Below are 17,591 nucleotides of genomic sequence, written 5' to 3'. Positions count from 1 at the left end.
CAGTTTGACATACTAGTGAATCTATGGTCAAACACTTTGAGTACTTTCCTAATCTGAAGACTTTGAGTTTAGTCTTGTACAACATACCAGGTGGATGTATGTACCTGACTGAGTCTCTTGTTCCAAGGAGATGGAAATACTGTTTATGAGTTCTAGCTCTAAGACATCCAACACTAAAATTCCTATCAGGATTATAGTTTCCAGTAATCACTCTCTCGTAGTACAATTATTTTCGTGATGTATGCCAAAGTGAAACAGTTAATTGATACTCTGACTTTGTCTGAGTTAAGTACATTAAAACTTCAGACGTGTTGGCGAGTAGCCAAGTATCTCGGTGTGACGTATAACAGGAATTACACCGCTGAAACTGTCAGAGCATTAATTAAAGATATATTGTTTCCTGCTCATACAGAGATGTCTGATTATGATTCAGATTCTGAAAACCTAGTGTCACAATTAGGAAGTATGGCTCTATTTGAAGTTGAAGAAAGAGCAACTAGAGCAGAAGTGAGCCTAGTGGCTGAGCCTAGTGTAGCTCAGTTCTCGCTCACACCTTCCCGCCTCACTGACACTATAGCACAGAGTGTAGCTGGTTGGATGACACAGCCTAATACTAGTACCGTGTATACTACACCTGTATTTACTTATCCTAGACCAGATCTAGACACTCTAGAGACGGCTGGACCAAGTGTCCGACCTAAGGACCGTCCAGACCATGTTAATTTCCCTACTCCTCCATTACCCACTGGTCCTATCTCTCAGGAACAGTTTGCGAGGTTTGATGGAGAAAAATACATGTAAATTGTCAGCTGATAGTGTTTCTACCACAGTCAAGAATCTAGTTGTGTTACCAGTTACATTTCGTGAACAAGCCATTGATTTTGCTCACAATAGTCCCATAGGAGGACATTTGGGTGTCAAGAAGACACTCGGTAAACTGGCAAAACATTTTACTTGGCCAAAGATGAAGGAAACAGTAGCTGATCATGTGCGACGTTGCCACGTGTGTCAAGTGACAGGCAAGCCAGCGCACACACCTCCACCAGCGCCTCTCATTCCTATCACCGTGCATGGTGAACCATTCTCACGTCTTATTATTGATTGTGTTGGTCCTTTGCCTAGAACCAAACTAGGAAACCAATACTTATTTACTATTATGGACGCTGCAACACGCTATCCCGAAGCTATTCCTATGAGAAAAATTAATGCTCGTGCTATTGTGAGAGCGTTGATGAAATTTTTCTCCCAGGTTGGATTGCCACGAGAGATACAATCAGATCAGGGATCTAATTTCACTTCTAAGATCTTTCGAGAAGCATTATCCCACCTAGGAATAAAGTCTGTACTTTCAACCAGTTATCATCCACAGTCACAAGGGGCTCTAGAGAGATTTCATCAGACACTGAAGTCCATGATGAGAGCTTATTGTGAACATTTTTCTAGAGACTGGGATGAGGGTATACCTTTTCTTCTGTTCGCTATGAGAGAAAGTGAGCAAGAAAGTCTCGGGTTTAGTCCGTTTGAACTAATATTCGGACACCAAGTGCGTGGTCCTCTCGCAGTGTTAAAAGACGTGTGGACAGGAAAATCAAATCCATCATTGAGTACTTCACCTTCATTAATGCAACAACATTTGACAGCCGCTAGAGAGCTAGCTTCGAAAAACCTAGTTTCAGCCCAAGCTAGAATGAAGCAACATTATGACAAGCGTGCTGTCTCTCGTTCTTTTAAAGCAGGAGATAAGGTGATGGCTCGGAAATTAGTACCAGGTCAAGCTCTACAAGCCAGGTATGATGGTCCCCTGGAAGTAGTGAAAAAGTTTAGCGACGTAAATTATTTGGTACGTACGCCTGGGAAAAAGAAATCTAATCATGTGTACCATGTTAACCAGCTCAAGGCATACTACGCTAGTCCTCTACCTACTACTTCTATTCTTCCTAGGACAGAGGAAGAAAACGTCAGTCTACCTGACATCTCTAGAGGTATAGAGGTTCGTTTAGAAAATTCAGTGACTCTACAATCACTAGACGATTTTCTTAGTAACATTGGGATTGATAAAGCTGGTGATATTAAAAACATGATTTTGCATTTCCCTGAATTGTTCGGTGATGTTCCTAAACGTTGTACTCTGGGTGTACATGACGTTGATGTACAGGGAGCATCACCCATTAAGCAAACACCATATAGGATGAGTCCAACAAAGCATAAAGCATTGAGAGAAGAGGTTGATTTTCTGTTATCTCACGGACTTATTGAGCGCAGTAAAAGTCCATGGGCATCTCCCTGTATTTTAGTGCCTAAACCTGACGGTAGTTTCAGGATGTGCACTGATTACAGGAAAGTGAACTCTGTCACCTTGCCTGATGGTTATCCTCTACCTCGCATTGACGACCTTATTGATCGTGTGTCAGGAGCCCAGTTTGTCAGCCGTTTAGATCTCTTACGAGGCTATTATCAAGTCCCGCTTACTGAACGTGCTCAAGAAATATCTGCTTTTACTGTTCAAGATGGATTGTTTAACTACCTCGTCACCCCCTTCGGCCTATGTAACGCGGCTTCTTCATTCCAACGTATAATGAACGAGTTGACCCACAACTTAGAAGGAGTAGAAGCCTATCTTGACGACTTAGTGGTGTACAGTGACGAGTGGGAACAGCACTTGACGCGTCTCAGAGCATTGTTTGAGAGACTGGCGCACTACAACTTCACTGTTAACTTAGCCAAATGTAGTTTTGGTCAAGCCAAGATTACCTATCTAGGCTTTTGTATCGGCCAAGGTGAGGTTGCTCCTATTGAGGCTAAGGTTCGTGCAATTTCTGAATTTCCAGTGCCACAGGATAGGAAAGGAGTACAGAGATTCCTGGGTATGGCAGGATATTATCGCAGGTTCTGTCCAAACTTTTCTCAGATTGCAGCTCCGCTCACTGAGCTTACTAGTAGCAAAGTTCAGTTCACCTGGACTAGAGATTGTTCAGACTCGTTCAAAAGTTTGAAGCGCTTGCTATCCTCTGCTCCTGTGTTGAAGAGTCCTAATTTCAATCTTCCCTTCTTTTTACATATAGATGCGAGTGGCTATGCGGTGGGTGCTGTGCTGCTCCAACAGTCAACATCCACTGACATTCTCCATCCTATATGTTACTATTCATCTAAGCTTAAACGACACCAGAAAAATTATGCCACTATTGAGAAAGAGGCTCTAGCTCTTGTGGTGTCCTTAGAACATTTTGACGTGTATTTGGGCACTTCCCCATTTAAAATTAACGTTTTTTCTGACCACAATCCACTCACTTATATAAATACTATGAAAAGTAAAAATGCTAGGATCATGAGGTGGGCCCTCAGAATCCAACCTTATTCTATTAGTATAAAACACATAAGTGGTCATTGTAATGTAATTGCTGACGCTCTGTCTCGTCCTTAATAATTATCAGTTACATTAAATTAACGTAATTTTATGCCCAAATACCTTTTGTTACTTGCTATGTCAAATTCAGTAAAGTAACTTAATCCCTCCAGCCCATATTAACTATATATACTCATGTCATGTCTAATTATTATATTTATATATTCACAGTAATGTTGTGTGAGGAGGAGATAAGCTGAGTGTTGAGTGGGTAGTGTGGTGCGGGTGATGTACTGCGTGACGCAACACTGTCCTGCCGCAGACCCCCCCCCTCACTACACACCTTAAGCTGTTTCATACTCAATGTTCATACTGCCTAGCATTCCACAACCACTACTTAAGAGTGGAATGCAGTCTCCTCTACTATGATCGAGCCTCATCGTGCCCTCCTTGTCAGCGCTATCCTGTCTCTACACTGATGTATATAACCACGAGTATGCAGAAATACGATACTGTGTACTGCCCTAGTTAGGGGCATATCCTAGTGACGGACGCTGTGAAACTGTAGAAGTGCTTGGCACAAGAGACTCGGATTAATATTTTATTGATATGAGTAACCAGAAATAATGTAATAGACATTCATGCAACTCCTAGTGCGACCCTCTGTCGTGTTGGGGGGGGTGTTGCAACCCCTGAATGGGTTACAATGATTTTTATGTATATATGTAATGTATATTATCTTTTCATATAATTTTATATTGCTTATATTTGCGATAATAGCTAAATCGTAAATGTATGACTTTATATTATTATTTGACTGTTGATTTGTTATTTAGCTTATGTTGTTAGGATGTATATAAAATGTGCTCAGTTAGGCTTGAATGTCAAACGACTGTAATTATCGCTTGTCGCTCGTTATACTGCCGGCTTCTGAGCTGCAGTTGTCCACGTAGCTATCACGTGATCGAGGGGGGGGGGTGTCCTCACCTCGTGTGAAGTATTCAGTCTGCTGGAGACTCGCTTGCTGGTTGGACAGCTTGTCTGTCTGACAGTCTGCTAGAGACTCGCTTGCTGGTTGGACAGATTGTCTGTCTCATTATTCTTGTTAGTTCTGTAGAACTTTGTTCACAGAACATTGTATAGACTTAGTGATTTTCGACGTTGTACTGAGGTTGTGTGTCGCTTAGACACTCTGAACATCTCAGGTCCTTAGCTATAGCTTCTGACCTAATTTTGTACTGGTTTCTGTGCATTGTCACAGTCGAGTTTTCCTATGCTGAACGAAGATTCAGTATTATGGGAGTTTTGTAACTTTGGTGGAGGATCTGCTGATGGTCCCTACTTAGTGTCGTTATATTATCTCCTTGATCCTGATTGTGTCGCAGTCGCATATTGCATTGCTATTGGGCTTAGCATTCTTTGTTGTTCAAGCAGACTGTTCGGGTTGCCAGTCGGTCAAGAAGTTAGTTTATTTGAGGACTTTGTCAGTCACTTGTTTAAGTCTTATTCGAGTATTGAGACATAGCTAACTACTTAAGAGCACTTACACGCATACACACACATGTACATATTTGTAATATCTTATTAAATGTTAATGTACCTGACGGTACTTAAGAATTATAAATGTGATATGTGCTTTCAGCACAATAATATTGAACTCGAGAGATTGATTTTATTTTGATTGATGTGATTTAATTTACTTTAATAATATACCTCTAGACAACTTATATACTTAATAAATTTATTAAATTTTAATTTCTCTAGTTAGTAGCCTACCAGTTGTAATCCTAAAGCACTATTGAACCATACTGAATTTTAATGGATAATTGGACAAGGATACTGACTACTTGTTACGAAAACCCAGTAACAGGCTGGATGCTAGAAGGGCAGTCCTTTCTAGTATTCACTGGAGATCTCTAAGCTTTTAGAATCGCGTTTTTTGTAACAACCTGTATCTAAATATACTTACACACTGTGCTGGTGTGCAGGTACACATTAAAATCGCTAAGTCTCTCTCTATTCATGACGCCTATACTACGTAATAATAATCACTCTTGGGCACACTAAATGTCTTATTTTACATTATAAGCATTTTTATTAATCCATCTATGATATTTTCCTCAAAATTATATATGAAACCCGTTACATAGCATATAAACATGATACATACACTCACAGAATAAAAATTGCCGTAAATATGAGATTTGTTTACAAAGCAGCTGTGTAGGTAGTGTCGGAAGAATTACGTTTTCTCTAGTCAAACTGGAGGATAACTGTAGAAAAATATTCTTTTCATATGCCTTTACTCTATATATAGCAATTCACGGCCCTTGTGGGTTTAGTGCTTTTTATAATAATAATAATAATAATAATAACACTCCAAAAATGGTGTGTTGCTGTTTGTTTATTCTGTACTAACTTGTACAACTTGTACACAATATAAGAGTATTTGTATTGTGAGGTAATTATTATTATAATACAAAAATATTGAGGTAAATGTTTTACAAACTCTTACAAACGTACGCGAATGAACTAAAAGTAGACACACATTAATACGCATTTATTTCGCCTGACCAAGTGATCGCCCATTACCTGTTCAGTTTGTTTTCTTACATTATCTCAACTCTGTATCTCGTTCTCTCTCTCGTTTACTCTTTCGTTAACTAGTTGGCTCTCATTGACGATGGCGTCTAAGGTTAGCTGTAATAAAAAGAGAAGTCGTAAGCCTCTTGCTTTAAGTGCCAAGTTAGAGGATGATGGTGTGCCATTCTGATTTTATTTAATAAACACCCTGCCACTCACCTCTCACACATTAATATTAATATTTTATATTGATAATAATACTTGTAGAGCTGTGTGGTAGCCGGGTGGAGGGACAACATTACGTTTTCTCTGCTCAGCCATCAGAGAAAACGTGTATGAATCTGCGTTTGGCCCAGCCACTCCCCCACTTCGCTTTTGTTTACAATTTTCAGCATGAATTATTCATTACTTCTCCCTTCATTTATGATGGCATCTAAAGGTAGTTGTTAGAAATTATTAAATTCAGTGAACAAGGTATGTTGATGTTAATAATGACTCTGGGCCACAGTGTAGCCCAGGTGGGCTACACCTACCGGCTACCTACACTGACTTCCTACAAATAAATACTACTCACCTCATCCTACCTATATTAACCCTTTGACTGTTTCAGGCCCCTCTCTGAAACTGTCATTCTATGTCGCCAAATACAGTGGACCCCCGCATAACGATTTTAATCCGTGCAAGAGGGGTAATTGTTATGCGAAATAATCGGTATGTGAATGAATTTTCCCCATAAGAAATAATGGAAATAAAATTAATCCGTGCAAGACACCCAAAAGTATGAAAAAAAAATTTTTTTACCACATGAAATGTTAATTTTAATACACACAAACTGATAAAGGCATGCACACTTACATGACACTTACTTTTATTGAAGATCTGGTGATGATTGATGGGATGGGAGGAGGGGAGAGAGAGTGTTAGTGTTTAGAAGGGGAATCCCCTTCCATTAAGACTTGAGGTGTCGAGTCCTTTTCTGGGGTTACTTCCCTTCTTCTTTTAATGCCACTAGGACCAGCTTCAGAGTCACTGGACTTCTTTCGCACAACATATCTGTCCATAGTGGCCTGTACCTCTCGTTCCTTCATGACTTCCCTAAAGTGTTTCACAACATTGTCAGTGTAATAATCACCAGCACGGCTTGCAATAGCTGTGTGAGGGTGATTTTCATCAAAAAAGGTTTGCACTTCAAGCCACTTTGCACACATTTCCTTAATCTTTGTAGTAGGCAACTTCTTCAATTTCTCTCTCCCCTCCTCTGAACCAGTTTCCTCAGGTCTGGCCTCTTGCTCTTGAAGTTGATCTATCAGCTCATCAGTGGTTAGTTCTTCATTGTCCTCCTCCACCAACTCTTCCACATCCTCCCCACTAACCTCCAACCCCAAGGACTTTCCCAATGCCACAATGGATTCCTCAACTGGCATAATCCTCTCAGGGTTAGCCTCAAACCCTTCAAAATCCCTTTTGTCTACACATTCTGGCCACAGTTTCTTCCAAGCAGAGTTCAAGGTCTTCTTAGTCACTCCCTCCCAAGCCTTACCTATAAGGTTTACACAATTGAGGATATTAAAGTGCTCTCTCCAAAACTCTCTTAGAGTCAGTTGAGTTTCTGAGGTCACTACAAAGCACCTTTCAAACAGAGCTTTTGTGTACAGTTTTTTGAAGTTTGCAATAACCTGCTGGTCCATGGGCTGCAGGAGAGGAGTGGTATTAGGAGGCAAAAACTTCACCTTAATGAAGCTCATGTCCCCATAAAGTCGCTCTGCCACGTCTGTAGGATGACCAGGGGCATTGTCTAACACCAGGAGGCACTTAAGTTCTAATTTCTTTTCAGTTAGGTAATCTTTCACATTGGGGGCAAATGCATGGTGTAACCAGTTATAGAAAAAGTCCCTAGTGACCCATGCCTTACTGTTTGCCCTCCACAGCACACACAAATTATCCTTGAGGACATTCTTTTGCCTGAACGCTCTGGGAGTTTCAGAGTGATACACTAATAAAGGCTTAACTTTGCAATCACCACTAGCATTGGCACACATCAACAAAGTAAGCCTGTCTTTCATAGGCTTATGTCCTGGGAGTGCCTTTTCCTCCTGAGTAATGTAGGTCCTGCTTGGCATTTTCTTCCAAAACAGGCCTGTTTCATCACAATTAAACACTTGTTCAGGTTTCAGTCCTTCACTGTCTATGTACTCCTTGAATTCCTGCACATATTTTTCAGCCACTTTGTGGTCCGAACTGGCAGCCTCACCATGCCTTATCACACTATGTATGCCACTACGCTTCTTAAATCTCTCAAACCAACCTTTGCTGGCCTTAAATTCACTCACATCATCACTAGTTGCAGGCATTTTTTTAATTAAATCCTGATGCAACTTCCTAGCCTTTTCACATATGATCGCTTGAGAGACGCTATCTCCTGCTAGCTGTTTTTCATTTATCCACACCAATAAGAGTCTCTCAACATCTTCCATCACTTGCGATCTTTGTTTCGAAAACACAGTTAAACCTTTGGCAAGAACAGCTTCCTTGATTGCCTTTCTGGTGCCCACAATAGTAGCGATGGTTGATTGGGGTTTCTTGTACAACCTGACCAGGTCGGCGATACGCACTCCACTTTCATACTTATCAATGATCTCTTTCTTCATTTCTATTGGAATTCTCACCCTTATTGGTGTACGGTTGGCACTAGAAGCTTTCTTGGGGCCCATGGTCACTTATTTTCCAGAAACAGCACCGAAAACACTGTAATAATACGAAATATTCCGATTGTATGCTTGAATGTTACCGCGGAGGCTGGCTGGTAAACAATGGCACGGGCGGCACATGTGAGGCTGGCTGAGGGCGCACATTGGACGCGTCTCGGACGAAAATCGGTGAGCGGGTTTTTAAGCGGTATGCGCGGCAAAATTTTTGCGATTAAAGCAAGCGGTATGCGGATTAATCGCTATGTGATGCCATCGGTATGCGGGGGTCCACTGTATTCGAAAAAAAAAAATTATTTTTTCTTATGAAAATGTTAGGAATATTTTTAGTGTTTTAAGCCTAAAAAAAAATTTTTGCCATCAGTACTTACTGAGATATAGAGCCGCAAAGTTTGCAGAAAGTGACGTGCGTACGGCAACAGCGGCGACCGCCGCCCACCTGGTATTCTTTTATTTAGTCTAATTCAAAGGTTTCTTGCATTTTTCAATATTTTTCTGTTCCAGGTAACTTATGTGGCCTGTGAGACCAATGTAAGGTGCATTGTTCAAATATACACTCATTGTTTACAACACAATAACAGAACAAACTTTATCACTATTAGTTTGTGTATACACTTTGTTTACACAAACAAACAATACAAAACAATGTTTATTACTATTGTTCCATAATATATATACATATGTACAGTCACTAAACACATTCCTAGAACTGCTGCAGCTTGTGGAACTCTTTGAAACATGGGTATATGCAGAGGGGCACTTGACACTCCTCACACATAAAACGAGTGTCTCTGCGTGTTTGTGGGCGTTTTGTGGTATGCATACATACATAACACCTCTTCTGAGCATTTTTCTTGGCAGTAGTAGGAGGCAGTTGTATGGGGTAGTGATCACCAGGCCTGAAACGAGATGTCGTGTGTGGGCGCTGGTCTATTGCAGGAGTTGCTCCTTGGTACTTTGCAATTATTTGTCTGATTACTGACAGGCAAAATTCACCACATTTTGGTGTTTTGTTGGTCTTCAACTTGTATATGTTATAAGCATTTAGCATAGAGATATCAACAAGATGGAAAAAAAGTTTTATATACCACTTATAACTCTTGCGTACACAGTCTGCAAACCCAATCTGCATGTCACATTTGTCCACTAAGCGCATATTGAGGTTGTAGTCCATGACAGTTGCAGGCTTTAGAATGGGTTCATTGGTCTCTCTGTTGTCCCTGCCACTGGGTACCATTTCGTTTCTGTGAACTGATGTCAACAATGTGACATCACGTTTGTCATGCCACCGAAATGCCATGATGTCATTGGCAGCAAAGGCTTGCACCTCACTTCTGCGAGTGCCAGCGTTGAACCTTGGCATATGTTTACGATTACCACGCACTGTGCCACACACGTCTGTCAAGTTCACTCGCAAGAAATCACTGAGTAAGGGGCTTGTGTACCAGTTATCAGTAAATAACATATGCCCCTTACCAAGATATGGTTCCATCATTGTTCGAACCACATCACCAGAGATACCCAATAACTTCATGGTATCTCTCAAAGTATTACTGCCAGTGTACACAATTATATCCAAAACTAGACCACTTCTGCAATCACACAGTACAAATAGCTTTATACCAAAGCGTTTCCTCTTGCTTGGTACATATTGCTTGAATAAGAGTCTTCCTTTGAATAAAATCAAGGACTCATCAATAACAAGCTTCCTGAAGGGATAAAAATACATGCAGCACTTTTGTTTCAGGTACATAAACACATTTCTGATCTTATATAACCTGTCGCTTCTGTCAGGCCTGGTTTTGTCTGAAAAGTGCAACATACGTAACAGTATCAGGAAACGATTGACACCTATAATGTCACTAAAACCTGGAGTTGAAATCAGGCGTTCTGTTGCCCAGTATGTGGTGACAGTGTGCTTATACACATGTGGCATAAGCATTATTGTGGCAAAAAACAGGTACATCTCTGCCACAGTCGTCTCCTTCCACTTGTGTAGCCGTGATTTTGGTGAGAGAATTGTATTTGCCATGGTGTAATCACAGTATGTGTTTGTTTCCCTGACAATGATGTCCATCAGGGGTTCATCGAAGAATAACTCAAAGCAGTCCAGTTCACTGGCATTGTTCCCAAGTGGACAAGATGGCTTTATTCCACTTTGTGTTTCATCAAAGTCATGGGGACTGGGAACAAACTCGTCACCGTCCTGCCAATCCCAGATGCGGTCTGCTGGTGGGATCTGGATATTGTACCGTGGTTGTGGTTGTGCAGGTTGTGGTTGTGCAGGTTGTGGTGGTGCAGGCTGTGGGAGTGTGGGGCAGGGTGAGGCTGGTTGTTGTGCTGCGTCAGCAGCGTGGGTAGTAGCGTGGCCCGCTGATGGTGCCACATGGGCCGTGCCACCCTCACTATCACCACCACTGCCTCCTCCCTCACTGTCACCATTCATACCCATCGTTACAATATCGTCATCTTCACTATCAGGTCGTGGTGTAGGGCCACGGGATGTGCTCCCAGAGTTTCTCCTTCCCCTTGGAACAACATATGAAACACTACCAGACCGCATGCTACGTCGTACATACTGCCGCTTCACTGGGGAATATTCACTCTCACTGTCACCAGAACTGCTTTCAATGACCTTGAAATCACTATCACTGCTATCATCTGGGTGTTGTACACGACCAAACAGTTTTCTCTTTCGCCCTGGTACAGGCGAACGTGAACGTGAACAAGCCGGCACAGCACCAGAGGTGGAAGGTTGTGGGTCATCTGGGTTTTCATCACTAATTACGTTATCCTGGGCACTTTTTCCGGTAAAACTCACTTCAAAACCCTGGAATTCACTGTCACTGACATTTTCATCGCTGTTAGAGCTATCACTTGGGAACAAAAGACCTCCAATCCGCCGAGGAGTGAGGAACTTCTTACCGAGAGGCATGGTGAAAATGGACTAACAACATGGCGTTCCCACAATGCACCGCTGGGTCCCAGATTTTTTTCACAGGGTGCACACCGACCACTGAGACCCATTCTCTCTCGTGTAGGCCTACCAGACCTTTGGCGCTTGATTTGAAGCCGCTAGAATTTGTGCGTATAAATACGTCAGAAACATTGGCTCGTAAGACGTATTTATATGTCGGAAACAGTCAAAGGGTTAAGACTACACATATTTTAAGGTAAATAATGAGTGTACTGTATGTGTATTTTACCTCTCTGGGATGTTTTAAATATCGTATATTAAGTATGAGACGGGGAGCCAGGGCTACCTACACCAGGGCTACCTGCACCTGACTTCCTACAAATAAGTACTACTCACCTCTCTCCCTACATTAAGATTACAAATACTTTAAGATAAGTAATGAATGTACTGTGAATGTATTTTACTTTGTGTGTTTTTAATGCCTAGTTCTATTACTAACTTAATATAATTTAGTGTAAACTTGTATCACACCGGCCGTCTGGAAAAACTTTCACCATCATTCATCCATCATATGCTTTACACTACAGTTTTTAAACTGCAACATTACATGGCACTGTAAAACTCAAGTCCGGCCTGTTTCCCTGAATCCCTTCATAAATGTTACTTTGCTCACACTGCGTCTTCCGGCGATGTCTGCTTTCCTAGGCGACTAGCACTGACTGATACACCTTGAAGTCATTCTGTTTGCATGTGTAGCCCTCTACAGTGGGAATTCTCTGCATTATATTCACACCACACATTGCCCTCAGACATGACATCTCCACTGCCTCCAGCCTTCTCCTCGCTGCAACATTCATCACCCACGCTTCACACCCATATAAGAGCGTTGGTAAAACTATACTCTCATACATTCCCCTCTTTGCCTCCAAGGACAAAGTTCTTTGTCTACTGTGCACCACTCACTCTTTTTCCCTCATCAATTCTATAACAAATATCTGAATACGTTCACCTCCTCCATACTCTCTCCCTCCAATCTGATATTCAATCTTTCATCACCTAATCTTTTTGTTATCCTCATAACCTTACTCTTTCCTGTATTCACCTTTAATTTTCTTCTTTTGCACACCCTACCAAATTCATCCACCAAAAAAAAAAACTTTGTGTGTGATTCTTTATCTTTTAACTCCACGCCTCTTGCCAAGACCCTCGCATTTACTTCTCTTACAACCCCATCTATAAATATATTAAACAACCACGGTGACATCACACATCCTTGTCTAAGGCCTACTGGGAAAAAATTTCCCTCTTTCCTACATACTCTAACTTGAGCCTCACTATCATGCCACAAAGACCTCTTTAGCCTTATCTAAATACTGTTCACTTATATGTTTCACTGTAAACATGGTACAAATACATCTGCTATCCTATTCTCCGTCTTACTCTTAATTCTTTCAATTATAACTCTACCATACACTTTAAGATAAGACTTATCCCCCTATAATGAAGTATGCTCTCTGTAGGTACCTTACCCTCTTCCATACATTTATTAAATAATTGAATGCTTTTAACATTTCTATCTTTATCCCATATCCCGGCTTTACTTTGTGTGCTCTTTTTACAAGAATTAAACAAAATTTGTTGATAACATCTCACCCACTCTCTCATTTGTACTGCTTCACCACTCTCTTAACTTCTCTCTTTTTCTCCATATACTCTTCCCTCCTTGCATCACTTCTACACTTTCATATGCATTTATACATGGAAAAAAATGGTGTTCTGCCTTCCGGCGATGTCTGCTTTCCGGCGACAGCCTGGAACCTAACCCGCTGTATAAGTGGGGCCCTACTGTATAACAAAAAAAAAAAAAACCGTAGATCAAAGTTTTTTACACGTTTTCAAATGTAAAAAAAAAAAAGAACTACTTTTTTTACATACTTTCAAATCTTGAAAAAACGTAGATCTACGTTTGGACAGTTTAAGGGTTAATCAGATTAAGCTTATCCAGATGGCTTCTTATAGTCTCAGCTATAATTGACTCAAGCAATTTACCTACAATTGAGGTCAGGCTTACTGGGCGGTAATTTGATGGTAACGACTTATCCCCCGATTTAAAAATAGGAATTACATTAGCCATCTTCCACATATCAGACACTACATCTGTTTGAAGAGATAAATTAAAAATATTAGTTAATGGTTCACAGAGTTCCATTTTGCATTTTAAGAACCCTTGAAAAAAGCTCTTCAGGCCCTGGCGACTTATTTTGCTTCAGTCTGTCTATATGTTTCATAACCATTTCACTAGTGACTGTGATGTTACATAATTTATCTTCTTCAGGCCCACTGTAAAAATGAATTACTGGGATATTGTTAGTTTCTTCTTGTGTAAAAACCGAGAGAAAATAATTATTTAAAATCGAGCACATTTCATTCACTTTGTCAGCAAGATGCCCATAGTTATTTTTAAGGGGACCTATCTTATCTCTAACTTTTGTTCTATAAACCTGGAAAAAACTTTTTGGGTTAGTTTTCGAAACCCAGGCAACTTAAATTTCATAGTCCCGTTTAGCTTTTCTTACCCTCTTTTTAACGTCCCTCTTAATGTCAATAAGATGACTCTCACCTCTTTTGATACGCCTATAAATTCCTTTCTTATGCCCTAAAAGATATTTGAGCCTATTATTCATCCATTTTGGATCATTTCTGTTTGATCTAATTTTTTTATATAGGATAAATGTCCTTTGGGCAACATGTAGTGTTCAGAAAACTGTCATACTGATAGCTCTCTTTGTTACCCCAGTCAACAGATAGTAAGTGTTCTCTAAGCCCATCGTAATCTGCTAAGCGAAAATCTGGGACTGGTCACTAGCACCAAGTTCCTCTGAAATTTCTAAATTACAGTGGACCCTCACCTAATGAATGCATCGCATAACATTAAATCTACCTAACGAAGTGTTTGAGCATAAAAATTTTTGCCCCGCCTAATGATAAAAAACTCGCCCAATGTGATTTGTCCGGGACCTGTCCACGCTGCCCCGTGGATGCCAGTGTTTACAAGCCAGCCAGTGCAGTCGCATCTATGCATACATTCGGTACATTTCACATTATCCCAGTGTTTTTAGTGCTTGTAACTGCAAAATATGTCACCATAGACCCAAGAAAGCTTCTAGTGCCAACCCTGTGGTAAAAAGAGCGAGAATTAGTATAGAATTGAAAAAAGATATCAAGGGAATGTGTGCAAAGTGGGTTGTAGTGCAAACCTTTATGGATGAAAATCACCCTCACACAGCTATTGCAAGCTGTGCTGGTGACTATTACAATGACAATGTTGTGGCCCATTTTAGGCAAATCTTAAAGGAACGTGAGGTATAGAGCTCTATGGGCAGATTTGTTGTGCGAAAGAGGTCCAGTGACTCTCAAGCTGGTCCTAGTGGCATTAAAAGAAGAAGGGAAGTAACCCCGAAAAAGGACTTCCTACCTCAAGTCCTCATGGAAGGGGATTTCCCTTCCAAACAATAACAACTTCCACCATCTCCCCTTCTCCCATCCCATCAATCATCACCAGATCTTCAATAAAGGTAAGTGTCATGTATTCTTTATTTAGTATAGTAGTAATTGTGCACGTCTTCTTTTTGGGTGTATAAAAATGTATATTTCATGTGGTAATTTTTTTTTCATACTTTGGGGTGTCAGGAACGGTTTAATTTGATTTCCATTATTTCTTATGGGGAAAATTAATTCGGCTAACGATAATTTCGGCTAACGATGAGCTCTCAGGAACGGATTAATATTGTTAGGCGAGGGTCCACTGTATTAACAAGGGATTCCTTGTTTGCCAGAATTAAGTCAAGCAGGTTATTTCCCCCTTGTAGGTTCTGTCACAAACTGCTTCAAAAAACAATCCTGAACTACTTCTAAAATGTCGTTAGATTCTAAATTCCCAGTTAGAAAATTCCAATCAATATTACTAAAGTTAAAGTCCCCTAGAATTACAACTTTATCGTGCCTTGTGGCCTTAACAATTTCCTCCCAGAGTAGTCTTCCACGGTCTCTATCCAAGTTTGGTGGATGGTATATCATGCCTAAAATCAATTTTTCATGCCCCTCTGTAAATTCCACCCAAACAGACTCAGTATGTGTTTCAGACTTTATACCCGTTTTTATGCAACAATTTAAATGATCACAGACATAAAGTGCCACCCCCCCCCCAATACTTCTGTCTACTTGGAACAATTTAAAACCCTGTATGTGACATTCAGCAGGCATGTCCTTATTTTTCATATTAAACATCTCAGTTATGGCAAAAACATCAATGTTACCCAGCACTCGCAACTAATCTCAATTCGTCCATCTTATTTCTCGCACTACGACTATTTGTATAATATATTTTCAGAAACCCTCCCTTCTCTTTTCTCTTCCTGCTGATTGTTGTTCCTCCACTATGCCTGTTACTCTCCTTATCACCTAATGCCATTGGCTTTCCTATGTTCATCAATAACTTTTCCTCATTCTGCCTATGACTGGTTTCCTTAAAACTCACACTATCACCACACTCAGAATACATTGATTTTCCACGAAATCCCATACCACTATCTATTTCTAGTTTAAAGACCTAACAGCTCCCTCCACTGCAGTTGTCAGTGCTCCCACCCCAAACCTAGATAAGTGAACCCCATCCCTGGCATACATGTCATTTCTGCCATAGAAGAAGTCCCAGTTGTCAATGAATGTGACTGCATTTTCCTTATAGTATTTGTCCAGCCAGCATTTCACACCAATTGTCCTGGACAACCATTCATTTTCAACTCCTCTCCTTGGCAAAATACCACATATGACAGGGTTCCCACCCTTCCTCCTAATTATCTCTATTGCTGACCTATACCTGCTAATCAGGTCCTCACTCCTATGTCTGCCAACATCATTGCCTCCAGCACTGAGACAGATAATAGGATTGCTCCCATTACCTTTCATAATGTCATCCAGATGGCTAACAATATCCTTCATCCCAGCCCCAGGAAAACACCCTCTCTGCCTCCTACTCCTATCCTTCAAGCAGAATGCCCTATCCATGTAGCTAATCTGGCTATCGCCAACAACAACGTTTTTATCTTCCTTGGCGCCGTCCGCCATGATGTTCCCAATAGTCAACTCACATTCGTCAGGTAGTACTACACCTTCACTTGTGGAATTCGTCAAGACATTCTCGATGATATTCGTTGGGGTTTCTAGGGATGTCTCACTCACGTCTGCCAATGCTTCCTTGGTACTCGTTGTGGCCAACAGGTCTGCTGCAGTGTTCCTCCTTTCTTATGTTCTTATGCTCTTATCCTTTTCGCAATCAGTAGTATTAAGATCTACATTATTTAGTTTATATGTCGCATGGTTATTTTCCTGTCCAACATTTAGAACTCTGCATTTGTCTAAATTAAACTGCATCTGCCACTTCTCCGACCATTGCATCAGTCTATTCAAATCATCCTGGAGTGCTCTAGTGTCCTCAATAGAATGAATTGGACGGCCTATTTTGGTGTCATCAGCAAATTTGCTTATGTCGCTATTTATTCCCTCATCTACATCATTTATTTAAATTCTGAACGACAACGGGCCCAACACTAACCCCTGTGGAACCCCGCTTGTGACGTGCCCCCATTCTGATTTCTCTCCATTTATGCAAACTATCTGCTGCCTATTTGCCAGCTATGCCTCCACCCAGGAAAAAAATTTCTCCTCCTATTCCGTGTGCCTTAAGTTTCCTCAATAGCCTCTGGTGTGGAGCTTTATCGAGAGTCTTACTGAAGTCCATATACACAATATCATATTTTTTACCTGATCTACCTCCTCAAACACCTTAGTGAAAAAAGTTAGTAAATTCGTAAGATAGGAACGCCCCTTTGTAAAACCATATTGAGATTCATTAATCAATCTGTGCCTATCAAGATGGCTACGAATTGCTTCAGCAATTATTGATTCCATAAATTTTCCCACTATGGAGGTAAGGCTTATTGGTCTATAGTTCGAAGCCAAGGACCTGTCACCTGCCTTGTAA

At 40.8% G+C, this 17,591-nt stretch overlaps 1 protein-coding gene across 2 annotated transcripts in view; it reads right to left on the bottom strand.

Moving 5' to 3' along the window:
• LOC128702570 (gastrula zinc finger protein XlCGF57.1-like) overlaps nucleotides 1-17,591 on the bottom strand; it is a 99,014-nt gene that overhangs the window by 38,035 nt on the left and 43,388 nt on the right. The gene's annotated exons all lie outside the window — the stretch shown is intronic.

This window comes from Cherax quadricarinatus, chromosome 43 (assembly GCF_038502225.1).
Source record: "Cherax quadricarinatus isolate ZL_2023a chromosome 43, ASM3850222v1, whole genome shotgun sequence".
NCBI lineage: Eukaryota > Metazoa > Arthropoda > Malacostraca > Decapoda > Parastacidae > Cherax > Cherax quadricarinatus.
Note: the sequence above shows the minus strand (reverse complement) of the source record. Positions and strands in the feature narration are given on the sequence as shown.